The following is a 22,470-nucleotide window of genomic DNA, read 5'->3' as shown; positions in this document are numbered from 1 at the left end:
TAATTCTAAACCATACAACCTACTACCTCAACCCGGATGCACACATTTTCAACTGGGGCTGCTCTTTTCTAGTTACTAAACAAAGTTCATCATCCTGTAGCCAAAATGATTCTTTGTCCTTCTTATCTAACTTATCTTTGAGACAATGAAGGGAACAGTGATATTTAGTACTGCTGGAATGTCAGAGCAACATTTTTAATCGTAAATATATATACTGATATTACACATATTGAACATAAGTTATTAAAGCAAGAGGAAAACAGGTTAAAAGACGACGTTCACACCACAATGACAAAGACCCACAGAGGCGAGCTTGTGCTGTCAGATTTGCCACAAGATCGGATCTACGGGTTTGTGCCAAATGGTTATATTCAAAATATCAAAGTAACTGAATATAGGAAAGAACTCTAAAGGGAATGTGTTTGATTTGTCTAAGATGGTATCATTTAGAAAGAAATGCCAATCAAACAACAAGACCCGCCCTCAAAACTTCATACTGCTATATTGTAGAGCATAATGGTGACAGTGTGTTGAAAGTCTGGAGCTAAAAGTTTTTGAGTTCAGTTAAGCTGGTATGAAGAGACACAAGTTCATCAAACAGATAGTGAAAGGATTGTTGACTTACCCTTCATGAAAGCATCTTGCTCAGGGGCTTTTGCTGCTGGGGTCAATTTTTAGTTCACCTCTCTAAAAACAGGAAAGAGAAAGTGGTTACTATAAACCACAGCATGTGATGGCTGCACAGTTGCAGTGCTTATGAACAAACTACATAAGAAACCAATGTTACAAAACATGCCAGTGACTGTTCTGGCAACATCAGAGTCACATGGAGGAAAAAAAACATTTAAACACAAATCAATCTTAAGTTGCTGAGTCGGTTTTGGAACATCACATGCTTCAGCAGTTCCCACATATAGAATTAATTTCATAATAATAACTATCATAACTTCTCTGCTTTCCCAAACTACCCCTCAGAATTGCCATAGCAGTCCCTCTTCCTGACCAGCAGCAATGGAGCTGTGGTGAGAGGTTAGCTCGATTTAGTCAGGCCTGCAGAGAGCAGAGAGCAGAGCCTGAGAGGGATGCCAGTGTAATCAAGCATGCCACACTCAGCTACCATTAACTGTGCCAGTGCCAGAGAGCCACAACCAACAGAATATTCCTATAGCCGCAGTGCGACAAAGAGTGTGAAAAGGGAGCGAAAATGCCACTTCCCCAGATTTCTACTATCCTGTCTGACCATTATCTTTATTTTTCTCTATCCACACTTTTTACCTGGGTGTAAGAACTAATCAGCCAGCAGTACAAGCATTTTTGGGATTTTTTGCAATGAAAAGGATGATGATAAAAGTGAGAGACACTTTGAACTTGAGCTTACTGACAATACAGATTCAGAACTGGGACCTTGAGGTGAAGGAGTGGAGGAGTTTGAATTTGGAAGAGTTTGTTTAGTCCCCACCAGAGTTAACTCTATGGGTGTGCTGGTTGTTTGAAAACCACTGAACTATCCTTTTAAAGCGATGCACAAGGTACGCTGCCTCTCTTCACTTTTTTTAGATATGTGCTGCTTTCATTAACATGGATACTGTTTCACTTTCTGCTCCATAATGTGCGTAAAAGTTACAAGCCTGGTGGACCAGTCATGACGTAAATTTGACTTATTTTGTTTTCGTTTCCACGTTTATTTTCTTTTTCCTTTCAGGCAGACCATGAGAAAACAAACGTCTTTTTCCAATATGTAGTTTAAACAGAAAAACAAATAAATTAAATTCTCACCCTTTTTTTTTTTTTTTAGTTTTCCAGATGGAATTGAATAATTGAATGAACAGATTATACACTGACCCAACATCTTGGGGACGACCTTTCAGTGAATGCATGCTTTGCTCAGCATTTGGATGGGGGCGGGGCTTGGGGGGAACAGATCTCAACAGGCGCACCTGTACAGAGAAAAAACCATAGATGAAACAATCCAATTTATTGTTTTCCATTATGGATTTAAAGTTGAAAACAAAACAGAAGATCCCAATTTGTTTGTTTTTCTGTATTTCAGTTTTGTTTTTAAAACAGAAAATCAATATAACTAAGCTGTTTATTTGGGGTTTTTTTATTCGGTTTTGAAACAGAATAACCAAAGAATGAACCATACACAAATTGAATGACATAATGATGATATGATGACAGCGTTAACATACATCAAGCATCTCATATAACCAAATTACAACTGCTGAATGCACAGCAAGCCCCGATGGCTGAGACGTTCTGAAAACACCACACATTGCCCATATGTAGGAAAATAGACCGCAAGTCAGTACATCCTACATAGAGTGATGGTCTTTGTGTATATCTCAACAGCTATAGTTGTTTAGTGTTTTATAGTGAGCATAGACATCAATAAAGTAAGATAAGATTGTCTAGCTACTGCTCTAAATGCCACTTCACAACAAATACCATATGTATATACTGGCAGTCTGAATGGTTTTGAAATAAAGCAATTTTCATTATAATTTCACAATTAAAATAGAATCGTAGATCTCACAAACAAGTGGTCATGCAGCCCTCTGAGCTTATCTGCTCCAGCCTAAAGAGACCTATCTAAAGCAGTTCCCAACATTCTCCCACAGAGAGTGGTATTTCATATCCTGAGAGGCAGGAGAGGCCAGGGTCAAAGTTCAGCTCAGTATGGGACTCTCCTTGGGGATGGCATATACCATTGTACACCAGACAGGGGTGTAAAAATCAGACACAAGTGGACACAACAACCCATTAGATGTGAACAGAAAAAATGTGAAAAAAACATACAAAAAATCACATAAGTCTGAAGTGGGCTTCAAAAGTTTACCTGTGAATATATCATGGCATCAACATATATAACATAACATAAAACACTGCTAGAATAAATCAACAAATCTTAGGGAAACATGTTTTATGTCCTCATAAATAAAAACACCACCAAAGCTGAGACATACGTTGCTTTAACACAGGCAGATTGGTTAAATTCAGTTGATGTTGCCACTCAAGATAACAACACCAACCTTGGAGAATATGCATCTTCAGTGACATTATATATCAGCAAATGTGTTGATGACATAGTAGTAAGTAATATCATTCCCCAGCTAGAAGGCCTGGATGAATGGAGAGGTGTGGGGTCTTTTCAAAGCCAAAACAGCCTTTCAGTCAGTTGACAAGGACGCCAGACCACGACTGAGAGCTGGCATCAAGGAGGCAAAGTCGAGACATCAGCAGAGACTGGAGAGAGACTTCAACAGCAACAGCACAAAAGATATGCGGCAGATGATTCAACACAAGCAGGGGTTTCCCCATCATGTGTGAGGCCATGCTGCCGGATGAGCTGAACACATTTTATGCTCGTTTTGATCTCCTCAATAAAGACCTAGCTGTGAAGTCTAATCCACCTCCAGAGGACTGGCAACTCTCAGTCACCACAGCAGATGCAAAAAAATTCCTGCTGAGCATGAATTTAAATAAGGCTGCTGGTCTAGGTAATATTCCTAGCTGTGTACATGTGCTGATCAGCTAGCTGATGTTATAACTGACATTTTTAACATCTTACTTTCACAAGATAAGGTAAGGTAAGGTAAGGTAGATTTATTGGTCATTTTTTAAACAAAGTTTAAAAAACGAAATTTGAGTTGATTAGAATCAGCAGCTACTGTGAAGATTCCAGATGCTCTTCCCTCCTGCCTGAAGACAGCCATCATCGTTCCTGTACCTAAAAAGTATGCTGTGTCTAATCCTAATGACTATCACCCTGTGGTTCTTACACCCATCCTGATGAAGTGCTTAAAGAAACTGGTTCTCCAGCACATCAAAGACAACCTCCCTTCCATCCTGGAATCTCACGAGTGTGCTTTCAGAACCAACAGATCCACAGATGATGCCATATCTACTGCCTTTCACACAGTTTTCACCCACCTGGTGAATACATCACAGCTACATCACGATGCTGTTTGTTGACTTCAGCACAGCATTCTAACCCATGAAGCTGATCGGAAAACTTAACACTCTGGGTAATTCTTACAACACTCTGCAATTATATTATCGTTATATTGGACTTCCTCACATGCAGACCCCAGAGAGTTCAGATTGGCAGTCACACCTCCTTTTCATTAATGCACAACACCAGAGCCCCCCAGGACTGTGTGCTCAGTCCCCTCCTGTTCACACTGTACACCCATGACTGCACTCCCAGACATCGGGAGAACTCTGTTGTGAAGTATGCGGATGACACCATCATTAGCCGTATTATAAACAACATACCAGGAGGAAATCAACAATCTTGCAGAGTGGTGCACAGAGAACAACCTACCGCTCAACATCAATAAAACCAAGGAGCTAATTGTTGATTTTAGAAAGAAGGAGGCAAAGACACACACCCCTGTCTACATCAGTGGAGCTGGTGAACAGTTATAAGTTCCTTGGAATTACTATCACTGAGAATCTATCTTGTTCATCACACATCACGACCCAGATCAAAAAAGCACAGAAAAAGCTCTATTTTCTATGGAAACCTAGGAAGGCTAAATTCCAGAGCAAGACTCTGGTTAACTTCTACAGAGGAGCAATAGAAAGCATACTGACTGGTAACATTACAAATTTTAATTTCATCTTTTAAATGTAGTTTTAAAAATGACTTATACTGTATATCTTCCTTGTACCTTGTACCTTATACCTGAACAATAAGGTAAGAATACATGGAGCAAGTTATGATATTTATTATTGTTGTTGTAGTTTTTATTATTATTAATAGTATAATAATAATAATAATAATAATAATAATAATAATAATAATACATCATTATGAATTCCCCATCACATATTTTCTTCACCTGAAAATGTTTTCTATTGAGGTTATGGAAAATTGATTAGGAAAGGATTTTTTTTATTTTACTTTTCAACAGCAGCCAGGGTGACATTTTTGGCTCAAAGTTATTATCTCCATTAATTCAATGTTGCTTCATGCCATGACATAAAAAAAACAGTCAACAGGTTAATCCAGACAGAAGTTTATACAGCTGGGTATGATAAGAGCCATACCCACCCAGCCATTTCAAAGCATTACAGTGTGTGACATGACTTGCCAAGGACAGAATAACAAAGGTAGACCCCAGCAGAAATTTGTCATTTTGTAAATATTAATTTGGATAACTGTTTTGTGTATTGGAGAAAAACTACACAGAAGATTATAACTAATAATAATAGAGACAGAGCTGAGGCTGTTTCATCTGTAAAGAGTATTATGGTTTGGCCTTTCTTCCTCAGTGTTCAGCCATGAGCATACAGAATTCCCAAAAGAAGAGGTTGCATGAGATACATTGTTGAACCATTCACATAAATTTTGGAAATCTACATGTCATGCACAGCAAGCAGCATCTCATTATACAACCTTATGGTTCGTTTTGCCTTAATTGTCCTAGGCAAAACGGAATAATCCAGTCATGAAAGCAAATTAAGGTTTAATTAAGGTTTTTTCAGTGAGCATTTTCCTAAATCAGAGAAGAGACAGCTGCAGACATTCTCACAAATATTGACTAAACTGTTGAGGATGACAGAAATAATGTTTTGTGACCAGTAACCTAGAGTGTAATGTTGCTTTAAAAGCTAGCAGAGCTTTGCCGTGCAGCCAACCGCAGCGATGACTTTGTCTGACCCACCTGTCTGTTGATCTTGCTGCCTAGCACCAGACTAAACACTGAGATTTCCACCAGGGCTTATTGGCTACAGCTGACTAACTGGCAGCCAATCAGCACACAGGGAGGGGTGGATGGAGAGCCAGAATCAGACAATGAAAGCAGAAGAGAAAGGAAGAGGTTGTACAGAGACAACCAAACCTCATGCAAACTCCGAAGTAAGAAAGTCCAATAACACAAAAACTGCAGGAAAATTGCATCATTGTCTATCACTGAGCACAAAGGCTGATTTTTATGGCAAATATACAAAAAAGTTGCATCATCATTTAAAGAAACTCGGCAATAGAAATATAGACCTTTGGTGGGGTAACAAATGTTGATGCATAACAGTCACAAAGTAAAAGGGAAATCTGTTGCTGAATGGCACTGAATTGTTAGCTTGATTCCTGACAAGACAGCTATCAGACTGTGTTGCTAAAAGGGATCAATACCTAATGAATTCCACACAGTCAGAAACATACATGTATCCTGCACATGAGAGCAAAGAGTGAACTCTACAGATCAATGAATATGACATTACACACAGCCAGAGGAATGCATCTTCATTGACCTGAGCATTTTCAAATGAATTCAAACAACAATTCAAATGGTGGACTGTGTGGCACCTTTGTCTCCTATTAGGCTGCTCAGGCAATATGTAAAAAACAACAGAGAAACAAAAGGCTTAGTCTGAAATTTACGTGATGATGGATGGAATTAGCATACAAGAGAGATAAGGTTACAATTACCAAATCAAATTTAATCAAAAAGTACACAGTTGCTGCATAAGAATGTGTAGGAACTAGAGACATTACTGGAACCAGTGATGAATATCAGTCAGCATTCGAGATGTGTTTGTGTGATCTGTTGTTTATGTGCAGTATTTTAATAATTGAGTGTAAAAGATATCACATCAGTTTGAAAAATGCAGATGCCAAAACTGTCTCTTGGGGAACCGCCTACTTCGTTAGGTTTTTAGAAGTAAGTAACTGTTGTTTTAAGGTGCAATAATATTAGAATTTTCCATGTTCCTAACACCAAAATAACTATAAATTATAATTTAAGTTGTCACAACAGCTTCCATGATCATGACATGCACATGTGAGCAGGTAGGTAGATGGTTTGGATTTGCTGTTATTCATGTTTGTGGCGATAAATAACAAATGCTCTTGACATAAGCCTGACTGAAAAAAAGCCAAACAACATTAATTTCGAGGCTGAAACAGCACAGTGTTTTACTTCTATTAGTTCATTTTAGATCCACATAACATTGAAGAGGATAAAAAGCAGATGAGTTAAAACTCAAGGGGCTTACAAACACAGTTGTGTTTATAAAAACACAGAAGGAGACACAAATAGTTATGCCATCAAAAATATGATTTATAATATCTGTCTCTATTATTAAAAGGTGCACTCAGTTATTGTTGAAACTGCCTTACACAGTCTTCCATTTTAATCTGGTAAATCTCTAAAGGTTATTGGAGTAATCACTAGACATTCACCCTGTTTTCTGTTATTCTCCATATTAGTAATATTTTCCAATTCTTTCTGCAATAAGATCTTTGCAACGGGTGTATTTCAAAGAAACTCAGAACATTTCATAGCATAAAGTACTGTACGCAGACTATCTCCAGAGGAGTGGACCATATATGTCTATATTGAGATGACTTGTCATTTAGAGGGCAGAGAAGGCAGTTATCATAATGATACCTTTTCTCTGCGTGTCTTTACCAAATGCTTTCACAAAGATAATCCCTCTGCACAACCTCTCATTATCAAAGCAATCACCTGACAATGGGAGGAAGAACACTGGAAATTAGGTGAATTAGCATCGGGCTATGGGAAAATGATTGCCGATTCAAGAGTTTAATTAGGCTTTTGCAAAACAATCAGACACAATTAGGAGGTACCAGTCAAGAAGCTAAAATTCATAAGCAAGAGATGAAATCATATTCGCTGATTTTTAAATGGTTATTTGAGCTCAGATGCTGTTCGCTCACAGTCCACGGCTCTTATTGTGACTTGCAGGTGAATCAGCACTGCCTACCAACTAAAACCAACATTTGCTTGTAAATGACTGGCTAAGCACCGTCTGAGTGGGTCTGGAAAAATGCTCTGAATTCTTACGACATCCACAGTGCACCATGTAGATTTCACTAAGGTTAACTGAATAATTTCAACACTGAAATTTTTATGGAATCAAACATTTTCAAATTCTATAATTTTCCCTCATGAAACATTACCATCAATTCATTTGACAGGCCAGAGTCATTTTTCAATGATTTAACATTACAATTATTCAGGCATTTCTTCAGCTACACATTTGTAATTACCTTCTGTGAATTTGAACTGTCTACATACTGCCCTAAATTGTTTAAAGCCCTTTTACATTCATAAACTTTGATATTAATGAAGAAACCTACAACCACAGGTAGGTTTTGACAAATGCTGGAACTGTGTGGTTTTATCTGGTTATTTAGAAACATCACTTAAGTTTTGATTAATGCTTGATTTGCAAAAACATGTTGAAGAATGAGATTTGTTAATAAGCCTTCCAACGTCAGTGCAAAGCAAGCCTTCTTAAAAATATTATCGAAATATTTTGATGATTTTAATGATCATGTCCCCAGTCAGCTTGGACTAAATAAATGAAATATCCTCATAGAGCCTGTGTGTGTGTGTGTGTGTGTGTGTGTGTGTGTGTGCGTGTGCGTGCGTGCGTGTGTGTGTGTGTGTGTGTGTGTGTGTGTGTGTGTGTGTGTGTGTGTGTGTCTGTGTGTGTTTGAGCGAGGGGCTGGGAATTTCAGTTATAGTGTCTGTGTATTACTTAAATCTTTGAGGCCAGCTTTGCCTCAGGAGATCACATACCCAGACACTTGACCGTGAAAATACTGTGGGACATTTACACCACTGTCACAATCAGTGTTAATACTGATTAGTGTTGGTGTTACGTGTACACAGTTGCTGCCTTCACTGTGTTGTGTATGTGAGTGTGTGTGTGTGTGTGTGTGTGTGTGTGTGTGTGTGTGTGTGAGAGAGAGAGAGAGAGAGAGAGAGAGAGAGAGAGAGGTGTGCTCCAGTTGAAAACATGTGGCTCCTCTCACCCCAAAGCCATGGAGTCCATTACAGAGCACATGCCAGTCAACCACGATTGCAGACAGATCCAATGGGATGGGACTGAGCAGGGATTATAAGGAAGCCTGGTGTTTCCACCGGGGTCTCCCCTGCTGGGCTACATGGTCCCAGCTCCCTTTGTCTGCTGTTAACCCGTTAAATCCCATGGAAGAGCACATTCAGAAATGTGTCACACACCCCAGGGGGCCATTTTGTGTGTGGTAATGATCTTAAAGAGGTTACACAGCAATCCCCCACCACCACACACACTCACACACAAACACACACACACACACACACACACACACACACACACACACACATTTGTTTCCTGGCTTGTCATGGTTTCAATTATTGTCAGCTCTTAATATTCCTTAATTTCCTGCTAACGGCATCATACGGTGGATATTTCCATTTGTATTTTATGTGAGAATATTACGCCCCTTATTACTCAAGACATGGGTTTGCAGCATTTCCACAATGCTAGGCAGAGCAGGCACTTCTGCTCTCTCCTGTGCTGTGTGTTGAGAATACTTTGTAGCTGGCTGTGTGTGTATTTGCGTTATGGACAGAGATAAAGAGTGCACAAGCGGGTAATGTCACCAATACACTTAGAGACAGTGTAATCACACTGCAGTAATGCCCTCTGTGATTAATGATGTAGGCCTCTGAAACCAAACCATCGTGCCAATGGCAAATTACTGCTATAAAAATAAACCGTGATGTGAACAGGTCAGTGAGGCCAGAGCACAAAACGTCTTTCAGTGTGTATTTATACACAGTGTATAAGCGAGTGGGGAATGAGCTTTTGTAACCCAATTAGTGTTCATCCACTGACACAAACTGACTTCATCCTCATCAGTGTTATGCAGCTCTGCGATGTACAAAAATCTTTCTTTTCTGTGTTTTGCATTGAGATGTTTGCGAGTACCTGAGATGAGCTCACATGCACAGAACTAGAGGGAGAAAAAGCTGGAGCCTAACATCTGTTTGAGTCAAAGATAAGGTGAACACCTTTAGAGATAAGAGGAAAAAGAAAAACAGACATTGTCCCATCATCAGTGCTCTGGTAGGGAATTTGGTGAAATTTTTAACTGTATAACCTAATCCCTATGGTACAAATCATTCCCAGAAAAGAGGCAGCTTCAATTAAATCTGAATTAATTTACCACAATAAACCCAAAACTAAACTGCTCCATGTCAAAGTCCTGAAGGGTCTCTTAAGGATCACAGAGTCAAGTTCACATTTCTTGTCAAACATTGACTATACCGCTCTGCACACAGCTACATTTGATTAGTTCTCCACAGCCTCCTCAATCCAACAACACATGCACACCCTTCTCAGATGGAGAGCACTTGACTCTTACCCAGATTGAACTCTTGTGTAATCTACTTGATAATGCTTTTTTTGCAGCCAAACTGCAATAAAGTATTTCATTGAGAGCATGGTACTCAAAGTAGCAGAAAAGCATCAACATTTGGAGACACCTGGGCTGGTGTTATAAACGTGACAACTATGCAATTATTTGCCAGTGCACAACAAATGCTTGACAAATATATTTTCTGTATTTTTCACAGAGTCGGTACAGGGGCTTAATCTGAAGGAGCAATATAAAGGACTTACATTTTTTTTTTTTTAAATGTGTAACAGATCATGGAGGAAGTGAAAATTGTTGCATCTGCATAACATTGTCAACACACACACACACACACACACACACACACACATACACACACACACACAGAACACATACACACACACCATCCTCTGAATTTTAAAGATGAGTTACAGTAACAAGCCTTTAAAAATCATGTCTAATCCAAGCAGAATATGAAAGGATATATCAAGAGTGTAAGAGATGGTGTTTCATCTACACTCAGATCACAGAGGTGGGACTGCATGCCACACTGATCACTATCCCAAATACAAAAGTGATGTTTTGATAATTATTTTGTAGGACTGAAAAAGAACATTCACATTTGTCAACACACCTTTAAGTTGCTTCTCTATAATTTCTGACATCCACACACTAAATGAAATGAGCAAAACACAATATTTCTGTGCAGGCAATTCATCTCATTTTATTGCACATTCAAACTGAAAACTGATAATTAATGTTCCATTAAATGCAAGGCCTGTGGTTTCTGGAGTAAGAATTTGAAGTATGCATGCATCAGACAGAGCTTGACAAACAGTCCCATTTTTTTTAATAACAATAAATCAAAGCATGCACATGGTCGTCTCTCTGAGATAGAGATAATCAAAACCAGAGAGAGAGAGACGGTCAAACATCATGTCTAATGTCCCAACAAACTGAGGGTCAGCTGTTTCCAATTAGGATTACTAAAATACAAAAAAAATGAATGAACCCATCCACCCTATCACACAAAAAAGACGTTTCTTTTAAAAAGCCATGTTTTCTGTTCTTTCAAAATAAATGTAAATTCAAACTGTAAACCTCTGTTTCCCCAATTTTCTCTCTTTAACAAGATATGAGAAAATGCTCGCACTTGCACAAAGCCTTGTGCATCGTTGTCCTTGTTAGTTTTCCTTTCTCTCGTCTCTCATTGCTGTTTAATCCAGTCCCATCAGCTCCCCGAGCAGGTGAAGTCAGCCAAAGACTTTCCCACGGTCTGAGAGCAAATCCAACGCCCCGAGCCCTTCCTGAGGGCCGGCCATCTGTCCGTTCTGTTTGGAGTGTGTTAGAGGGTAAAGCGTCAGCTGCACAACCAGATTCAACGTTCCAACACACCCCTCCTTCGTGAAGAAAGTCCAAAGCATCCATTCAACTCAATGCACACACCAATTCACACACACACACACACACACACACACACAGCTTGTGCCCAAACACAAACAAATCAACAAACAAACAGACAGATGTGACTCCTCATATTTGACAGATTTGCAATTCAAAGCCCTCATACACAGGCTCTGTTATTGTAACAATTATGCACAGTTTGCTTCAACTGATCTATTAAAATGGCCTTTAAATGCTGATAAATACTGACATTTCTACCACAAATATAAATGACAATAAAGAAGGAATTCCAGTGAAAAAGTAAAAACACATTACTTAATTTCTCTCCTTCCTGTTTTTGTGCTTAAAACAGGAAAATTGCTGCTTGTATAAAATCCTCATTAAGATGATCTCTGCATTTCAACAAAGGAGTTCACCACATAAACCTTGACCTTTGCTCCCTTCGAAGATAAATCATCTGTGCCACTGACTTTCACAGAGAAAATACAATTTCACCACAAAAGCACCTCAAAAATTAGATCCAGCAAATTTCACAACATCAGTGAAGCTCGTGAAAATCTTACTTTAAATTAGAATTTGCCACAATCATGAGATGCATCCCCCTACTCCTTTTTCTCTCCTAAAACTGACATGCTATCATTTTATTTCCCCTCTCAAAGAGCGACTATACCGCTGGTGGATATGGTCTTCGCCCCAGCCTGACGCATTTTTAAAATGCGTGACATTGCCTCTGTGGGAGCATGAGAACGGAGCTTCCTCAATAGTAGAGTCCCCATACCCAGCCCGTAACCATGGAAGCAGATGCCTGCCCTCCCGGCCCTCCTTACCTCCTGTCGATCGCAGGCTGTGAGCTGCTTCGGCAGTGAAAAGAGGCTGTGCCTGCCTTTCTCCTCGCTATGACCGAACTTGCCCCACTCCTCAAAAGGAGCCATTGAACAGGTCACTGGTCTAGACTTGTTTGCACGGTCCAAGGAGCAGCCTTGATGTAACCCCTGCTCTCCTCTCGCTCTCTTTCTCTCTGTGCCTGCCACACCAGCCGCCCAGCGACTGCAGACTGTGGAGGGGTGGTGGGGGGGACATTGGAGACGTGGATTTGAAAAGGAGCCCGTCTGATTTTGCCATTGTGCCTTTTCATTCATCGATCGAATGAATATCGAACCTTCTGTCCCTGCGTATGTGAAACGGATAGCTTAGCAAGCATTTTTCCCTCTGTCTTCTCAGGTCTGTGTTGTGGGCCCAGAGCTGTATTTCTTTTCTCACTTATTGTAAGAATGTCCTTTTTATTTCTAACATATTTTCTCCCTTAATAATTTCTGCTAAGTTCAATTTTGAAGTTTCATGAGATTTTGAGAAGTGATTGATGCAGAAAAGAGGTGTGGTGGATTTTACCATTCTAAAAATATTCTGATGAATATGATTTTCACTGTATATTTTAGAAAAGGTATTTATTTGTTAAATAAACGTCTACATGTGTGCAAAGAAATACACTTCTTCTTTTCTTCTACTGAAATCAAGGAGGGCACAATCAGAGGAGTAAAGCTATACATTCCATTTCTTGCATTTGCTTCACATTAAAATAAATTGGGAAACCTTAGTATTGAATACCTAAAATAGATAAAAAACTTTAAACATAAGCTTGAATTCTAACAATAACTTCTTAGCAATATTTCATCATTTTCATCAAAGAGAGAGAATAAGGATTAATGCATACATATTGCATTATCTGACCCAACCAATTATTTTTAAAGTAGACAATATCACATGGAAATAAGCAGAATTATAATAGTATTCAAAATACACTTTTTCAATTCCTGGCATCAACCACCATCACTTAAATATAATCATTATTTTAGGTCTAGTACAATGATATCCATTTCTAAAACATTAAAGTGTGTGTCTGTTTGGACTCTTGCAGTAAAAAATGTATGGATGAGCATACATTAATTTGTCAAGTGATAAAGAGAGAACGCAAGCGAGAGCTTTAATGACAGCTTTAGTAAAAGGTGAGGTGATCAGTATCAACATATCAATATTGCTCAGTCAGGGCCGAGGCCCTGAAGAAGGTGACCATAAAGCAAAAGTCCATTTACGTCTATTACACAACTTTTTAAAATTCTATGACCTTCACTTCCTCTTAAACTGGTTTCTTTTCATGACTTTTCTTACACAGTCAATTTTGTAACATAAATAGGAAATATAATTTGCAAACACTTACTCATGACAACAAATAATGATAAAATATTTGTAATATTTTAAAAGAATATCTTACAGAGATCCAGTACATTGTAGGGATGAAATATATTTCAACTGTATTTAGATGCATAATGAGACTTAAAAACAAAACAGCACACGAGGTGAAAGAAATTGTAAATAAAGAGAAATAACAGCAAAGCCTGGAGAGAGGAACCGTTATTTCTTCCATGCTCCATGTGACAAGTTGCTATGCAGGGGCCAATGGAAGGGGGCAGACGGGGAACAAAACGGGGCAGAAAATGAGCAAATTCAAAGGCAGAGGAAGGAAAGCAAAGGAACCAGTGAAGTAAGAAAGCAAAGGCATTGTGTTCACACAACAATCGAGGCTGCTCCCACAGTGTGGACCAGGCCTGTCTCCCAAAATATTGCTACCACCACAAGCCAAATACAAACAGTACAAACGGTCTGCTACAGGTTCAACCAAATGTGGCTTGATGTGAAAATAAACGATGTTATTAAACATAAGGAAAAGCATTGTCAAAAAAGCAGCAAAAAAAATTTAACATTAGCATTTAATTACTTTGACTTTCATGTGATCAACATTTACTGAGATTATAATGTAATTAAAATCATCTTCACAGTCATAAATAATTCAGACAAATCTTAAGATAATAATAATAATAGAGTATGCATATGTGTGTGTGTGTGTGTGTGTGTGTGTGTGTGTGTGTGTGTGTGTGTTAAGTGATTATTTCATTTTATTATTCTTTGCAATCTCTTGTAGTTAAAAGGGGAAAAACTTAAAACTGGAGATGGAGCAAAATCTATGTAAAATACAAGAAAAGATACCCCAAAATACTGCAAAACATTATTCCTCCTTTTGGTGAAGACAAAGAGAAAGCTGTGATAGACTAACAGTAGAAGCACCATGTTGAAAATGAAGCTGGCTGATTTGAGCACGAACAATGGTGGAGATGGGGGGTGGAGGGTGAGGAGATGTCTCGACTGAACCAACATAAATCACAGCGACAGGGACAGACCTTCCTGTCTCATATTATGTACCAGCAGAAGGCCATGTTTTACTGTTTTAGATATACAATATTAAAAATACCATTATAAAGTGGTGGTCTTCATTTGAAATAAAATACAATAGGGCACAATAAGCATATTTCAATTATTTTTTAAGCCACTGCCATTTCCACATTGTGGTTAATTTTTTAACTTGTCCGACAATACAATGTGGCCATATGAATACAGGAAAGATAATCATTAAAAAAATATAAAAATCATCTCAGATTATTCCGGAGGGGCTCCGGAACTGACACTCACAGATCTAGTATTGTTCAGACTTGTAACAGTTGCATTTAGGTTGGAAGTGAATGACTGTAAGAATATCTACATCTAAATTGTCTATGCCACGCACACACACGCACACAAACACACACCAGAACAAGAGTTTTAGAAAATATTTCCTGGGACATGCAAGCAAAACAGCAGCCATCATCAATGCCATCTTTCCTGGAAACAGCAGCAGCCAAATGCCATGCAACTCCATTCCTCCTGCTGCCGCAAAGGCACAACCCCGTGTCAGCAGCACACACCCATCATTACAAGGCAGCGGAGTCAACCAAATGCATGGCAGCATTTGCAAGGACTACAAGTTTCAGCTCCCACTCTGTGATTTTTGCATTGCTTTCTTTTTGTCTCTGAACTGATCCACTTTCAGTTTCCTGGATGCAGATTGGGCAGCAATCTAACAAACAGACAATGTTGATTACTACTATTCTATTATTGATTAAATTTTAATAAGAATATAAAAAATCCCTTTAGTTACACATGATATTCAAAATTCCTCATGTATATAAATATATATGAATATATGTACATGTACAATATATGCAGTCCTCATTATTTCTTAATCCAGGGTTTGAAAAATGTTCAAAGTCTGTGAAACAGCATTTAGACCATTGTGAGACACAAAAACAAAGCTGATGTCCAAACTAATGAAATTCTGTTAGGGTTGTCAGGGTGACACACTACACCAGTTCAAAGGCATGAAATTCCTGGCAGACAGCATGTCTTTAAATAAAGAATTTAAAAAAACAACATAACAGAATGTGTGAGGACATGGCAAAATCTTAACAGCTTTTATGTGGCTGTGGTCAAAGAGGAAGCTCTAGATAAGATGGCAGGCTGAATTCTTATATTTATAAAAGGCAAAAGTCAATCCAAACAGCATCAGATCAGTGTTAAACACACACAAAGAAAGATCTAAGATGAACTAAAATTATTCATGATCTGTTGTCCCTTCTTGAGGCCAAAACGGCATGTGTCTCCATCGCTCAGGTCAAGCCAATCGGTTGCTACACAAAACCCAGACAGTCTCTTAATGTTCTCCTCACCCCCTGCAGTGCATCCTGCTCATAATCCATGATGCTAAGCACATCCCAAACATCTTCACTGCATCGTCTTCCTAACACTGTTTGAGTGCATTTGGCTTCTATGTTAAAAATCCTCCCATTTCAATTATGATCACTATGATCACACACAACATTTTGGAAAGTCCAACACATTTTGGAAAGTCCCCTGTAGATCACAGTGTGAAGAGCTGTGATCACCATGCAGAGAGACAGCTCCTGTATCCGTGCACCATCACTGTCAGCCGAGTCAAACACTAAGCTTTTGAAGGAGCTTCAAAAGGTGAATTGGAACAAAGCCCTCTCACCAAAACCACAACTCAAAGCACTGTTTAATTAGGTAGAGAGCAACAAATCCTCGCCATTCAGTGGTCGGACACTTGTGTATTTGAAGTGGAGTGTATTGTCTGTGAAAGACTCACATCATAACATTAGAGGAGTGTCCCCTCCCTCACAAAGACACACACTGATCTGCTAATGCATGTGTGTTAACAAGCCCATCGTCTGCTTCTCCAACTCATTGTCTTTTGAATGGGTGCTAATGGAGAGACAAAACAGTATACGCTCGTGCTGAGGCCCACCTGCAATGCACTGCTCTTTTTATGACACTTATGCCTGGAAGTTGAGGGAAGACATACCATGTTTCAGCTCGTCAGAAATTTTGCTCCCACTCAACATAACAGCAACCAGAAAAACTCTCAAATGATATTAAAATAATACCTAAAGCAGGCAACTGTGTCAAAAAAAAACAGAGTGAAAATCTAGTTTTTTGTATTATTTGTAAAATCAACAAAAATCTACTTTCTTGAAATATGCTCTCATTTTTAAGCAGCAGTTTGATATTTAATTAATTTTTTTAAGAAAAGCAATTCTGCAATTTTTATTTATTTCACAATATTTCTATTATGAATTTTAAAAATGGTTCGATCTATGAAATAGCCCAAATTGCCGAGATCATTTTAAAAAGCTTGGAAACAACAAAAGGCTATTTTTTTTCTATGTTAATTTAAAATACTTAAGGCCCATGTTAGGTCACTGTCTGTTTGTATCAAAGATAAAGTATCTCAGACTAACGTTGAATCTGGGTGGTGGGCTCTTATCCTAAAGGACAAAACTAGAATATCCACCGCGACAAATCTTGTTTGATGGAGCCCTGCTGCTCGATCTAGCCGCAGCCATCCGGCCTGGGAGGCCCATTGTATCAGCGACGCTCAAGAAGGAAGCACACTCAAAATTTATTAGAAACGGCACTCCAGAAACACAATATTAATTCACAGACAGCATGGTAAAGCAAATCATCTTGCATTCTCTCACACAATTATAATATACAGTATGTATCTACTAACACAAAACCACAAAATAACAAAGATTTTTTATTAAACTTCTATTTTTTTAATCGCAGCTTTTTACATAAAAAATAGAAAACTTTTTTGACATTATCCCAAATGTAGACAAACAGATAATTGTCCAATTGAATTGTTCAATGTAATGAAAAAATGTAATAAAAATACAAATGTACCATTCTTGGCTCTTTAAATGTAAGGTGCCTCCTTATATTGCATCTGGACAGTTTAACAATAAAACTCATTTAAAAACAAACAAAAGCATTAATTAAAACCACCAGTCAAACATACTAAAGGAGTACCATCATGTGTGTATAGAGCTGCTTTGGGTGGGCAAAAGAGAGAAGTGAGGGTTGATAAAATAAAGACAAGATCTGAGAGTGAGAGAGAAAAAGAGTCTTGCAACATCGACATCTCCCTGTCACTTTCTGTCAGAAAGTGACAGAAAATAAGGTTGTTCTCAGCATTCCCGAGTGCTTAAATGTATCTAATTGTGTGAGTGCAATCATGAGCATCTGCTTTTTCCATCTTTAGTGTGAGCATATTTATGTGAGCACAAACACACACGTGTGTGTAAATGCGCTGGGCTCTCTGCTCTGTGGTCTCAGGACAGAGGCTGGGCCGTGCCTTTAAGCCAGCTCTGGGTCAATCCCAACACTGGCAGCTATTCATGACTAGATCAAGTTGATGTGAGATTCTGTCCCTCCTCTGCCCCTCATCTCCATATGAATGTAGAATATAAACAGCACAATCCTTGTTTCAAAAAGCCTCTGCAGGGTGAGAAAACACACATTTGCAGGGACGGCTCTACATCTTCCCCCGTGGCAAAAAAGCCCCCAGAAATGTTGGTAAAAAGCACATTTACATAGAATATTTAATAAATATATAAGTTGGACTCTCTCTCTCTCTCTCTCTCGATATATATATATATATATATATATATATACCTCCTCTCCACACACATTTACACCCCACCAAGGTCAACACTGCAATCAGCCTAGCAGTTTAAAACTCAAAACACAAATGGAGGAACATATTTAGAAATGTTTTATCATGAATGGAGAAGCACACACATATACACACAAGCAGTGTATGCAGACTTCATCCCAGCCATCGCTTACAGACTTTTGCTAGGACAAAGGGTTTGTCTTGAAACACAAACAGCAACCTCAAGAAACAGCAATGAATGTGATACACATATACATGATGTTGGAGTAACAGCAGTGGAGTGAAAAAGACACGAGCATCAAAATGAGCAATTAGCAGAGATCTGCATACCATGGATGTCCCGTATCCTCTCTGCTGCCTAGCAGGCCCCAACACTATGCCATCACCTGCTTTCACGTGCTTCAGACAGACGCACAGGCAATGTCACACGCTCCCATTGTTGGCCGGAGATAGCCCGGGTCTTGTCTAGCTGCTTAAAGCTGGGCTTAAACCCGCCGCGATGAGGCCATCAATTACAGAAGGGATGAGGGGAGGGAAGACACAGAACCCTAGATAGGGAAAATGCTCAGTCAGTGAGGTGTATAACTACAGATGAGCCCGAGGACCCCAAAGCCTGCCTTCTGACCACCACAGTGTCCTCACACAATGTCCTCAACAGCGTTCTCAGACATCAAAACATCTTTAAAGGTATGATAATTTTTATTGCGCTGACACCTGAAATAAAAAAAGCAATAGAGACTTTTGGGTTTTTTGTACTTTGGTCATAGTTAGAGATGTTAGAGATGTGCTGAGTCATAGATAATATATTGCTACCTTTTAAAGCTTTCCCAAAGTCCAGAGTCCAGAGGAAAACATGCACATGTGAAGAAACATGGTTGTTTAACCCATGTAAGATAATTAATGAATAGATGTTTCATAGATCAATTTTCATTTAATCTAATAATTTTGTATTTCTGTTGTTGTTTCTTTGCATTGTGATTATCAAATCCATTTGGTCTGGTGATTGATTATTGTGACAGCAATAAATAAAAACGATACATATCTGGTTTAGGTGGGCAGGTAGGTTTAGGTAAAATGAGAATATAATTAACTGGCTGTATACATATTTCATCCATTTATTTAAGGAAAAGACCTTCTACTTTTTATGGTAAATGGACTGTACTTGTATAGTGGTTTTCCAGTCTTTTTGACCACTCAAAGTGCTTTCAGACTACATGTCACATTCACACACACAAGGTGCCACCTGCTACTCAGTAACCATTCATACGCACTCACACACAATTTGAGGTTCAGAATCGTGCCCAAGGATACTTTGACAGTCTATGTCAATCCCTTGAGGAGCCAGGGATCAAATTGTTGACCTGCTCTATCTCTAAGCCACAGCAATCCTCATTAAAAACATTTAACAATTTCCTTCATGTTGATGTTTTTTGTTTGTTTGTTTTTTCAGGCTTACAGGCAATAACTGGGCTCAAACTGGAACTTTTCAGACAACATGTAGATTTTTTTGTATTGTGTGTGAATGCAATCATAATGCACTGGTCAGCAATGTTGATAAAATAGTTATAAGACAAATGTGTTCCAGGCCATTCTTATGGCATACAGCTCAATACAAAAAATACTCATTCAATTGTAACCATCCCATGTGCAAATAAGTGCACAAAATTAAATTCATTTGGTGAATGTCCCTGGCAGGGGAATGACTCTCACTCTAGCTTTCCTTCATTATTTTCTTTTCCCTGACTCTGCACTCCATTTCACAACTACTGGGGTCTCATGAGTTTGATCATTTTTCATATTTATAAAGAGCCAGTCAGACAGCATGGATTCCCACCCCCCAATCCCACAATCACCCCTTGTAAGAAACAAGTGATATATGTTAAATTAACACTGTACACAGCCTGTGGAGTTTCACTAAGTTTGACTCTGCTGTTATGTTGTAGTATTATCTATTGTATGTTTTGTGATATTTGGGTGACCCTAATGTAGTTTTAAAGATAGATTTTTGCTTTCTGTTAGATTACACTAATGATTCATTTCGACATGCAGACATCAATTCGGTCTGGTTACCATCAGCCCAGTGCCAGCCAATTCGGTGTCCATATTAGGACATCCTCAGGTGTCAGGGTTCAGAGTCAGACCTTAGATGAAGAGGCATCAGGACTCAGGAAAACCGCCATCAGGTCTCAGAGAAAACACTGTCAGACTTCAGAAAAAAAAAAAAGTCATCAGACAAACAGCCTCAGAAAAAAAGTCCTCAGACAAAAAGTTGTCAAAAAAAAAGTTGTCAGACAAAATGGCCTCGGAGAAAAAGTCGTCAGACAAAACAGCCTCAGAAAAAAAGACATCAGACAAAACGGCCTCAGAAAAAAGTCGTCAGACCAAACGGCCTCAGGAAAAAAAGTCGTTTGACAAAACAGCCTCAGACAAAAAGTCATCAGAAAAAAACAGACTCCCGGAAATAACTGACTGGAGACAGTAAATACGTCACCCAGATGCAACTTCAACAGTACTGATGCAGGCGCCGAGTACATGGAAGAAACCGAGTGTAAGTTTTATTCATTCTCTTTCTTTTGTCTTATATCAGCCACAGTTGAGATATGTTCTTTCGTAACGCTACGTTTCTTAACGTTAATTATTACAGGAAATGTCCAGAAATATGTCCAGAGTCCAGTAATACGAGGATCTAAAAAAAGACCTCGAAAACGGTAAGTATTTTAACACGGTAACGCTAAGCACTAATCGCTTAGCTCATGATAGGTCACTTGTACTGATGTTACCAGTCTCACTATTGACATTTTGTTATTCGACAGTCCTATGTAATTTGCTGCACCATTACACTTCACATACATTTAAACGTTTACGTGTACTTTTGCTGTAGCCTTTAGAATTTGAGCTAGAGTTGTAATTTTTGAGGTGTATATTTTTTGGCAATCTCAACTGATCTAATTTTTCTCAAAAACCATGCTTTTCACAAAATCCATGCTGTTAGCGCTATAAGGCAGCACTTACATGTAACTGGACATTTCCTGTAATAATTAATGTTAAGAAACGTAGCGTTCAAAAGAACATATAATAAATAAAACTCATGCTAGGTTTCTTCCATGTACTCAGCGCCTGCATCAAGTCGCATCTGGATGACGTATTTACGGTCCGCAGTCAGTTATTCCCGGGAGTCCTTTTTTTTTTGAGGCCGTTTGGTCTGACAACTTTTTTTTCTGAAGTCTGACATTGTTTTCTCTGAGACCTGATGGTATTTTTTCTGAGACCTGATGTCTTTTCATCTAAGGTCTGACTCTGAACCCTGACACATGTGGATGTCCTAATATGGACACCGTACAGCCACCTGTGTACAGGCCCTCCTGTACACATGTTGGGATAATCACAAAAAAGGGATCTCAACCAGATTGTATTTACAGTAAGCACTCGTTGTAGATTACACACATATCTCTTATCTACAAAGAGCACTCACTCCCATCCAGATCAAAAAGTAACAAGAGACTGAAACAGATTAAAAACATGGAATGTTGGTGCAAGAATTCAAATCTTTCTTAAAAACAGAATCAGAAAAAAAATGAAACTCACAAAGAAATAAGTTGATTTTTTTTGGCAACAGGGACAAACAGGGTGATTTGATTTTATCCTAGTTTTTGGACAATGTCCTACTGGGCTGTTCTGGTCTCGACCGAGTCATAGTGCGCGACCCTCTCCAGCAGAACGCCGGCCTCTGCCAGCTACACAAACAGTGAGAGAGAACATGACATCACCCCTCTATCATCCACTAGATGCACTCGAGGTTCAGCCGGTTCAAATGCTCGATGCAGATGGAGGCTAACGTTAACTTACTGAGCGAGGAATTCAGTGCCGGTTGACTATTAATCACAGGGTGCACATCTTCCTTTTCCAAGTGACACTGAACCTCAAGTTGCTCTTGATAGCTCTGCTGTCATTGGTGTGTGAGTGTGAATAAAAGCAAAAAATGCTTTGTCTGTTTACGGAAGAAAAG

At 38.8% G+C, this 22,470-nt stretch overlaps 1 protein-coding gene across 9 annotated transcripts in view; it reads right to left on the bottom strand.

Moving 5' to 3' along the window:
- Positions 1 to 22,470, bottom strand: part of nrip1b (nuclear receptor interacting protein 1b) — a 134,962-nt gene that overhangs the window by 14,172 nt on the left and 98,320 nt on the right. For 3 of the 9 annotated variants that reach the window (XR_015779028.1, XR_006106461.2, XR_015779023.1), the window contains exon 2: positions 626 to 687. The gene's annotated coding sequence lies outside the window, so the exon portion shown is untranslated. Of the gene's footprint in view, positions 1 to 625; positions 688 to 1,842; positions 1,938 to 12,390; positions 13,244 to 18,794; positions 19,013 to 22,470 lie in introns of those variants that run through there. The other 6 variants (XR_015779026.1, XR_015779027.1, XR_015779022.1 and 3 more) reach the window with 4 other exon arrangements.

The sequence above is a fragment of the Plectropomus leopardus genome, chromosome 15 (genome assembly GCF_026936395.1).
Source record: "Plectropomus leopardus strain MGB_pleo_1.0 chromosome 15, ASM2693639v1, whole genome shotgun sequence".
In the NCBI taxonomy this organism is placed as follows: domain Eukaryota; kingdom Metazoa; phylum Chordata; class Actinopteri; order Perciformes; family Serranidae; genus Plectropomus; species Plectropomus leopardus.
The sequence above is the reverse complement of the archived record's forward strand: the minus strand, read 5'-3'. Positions and strand labels throughout refer to the sequence as shown.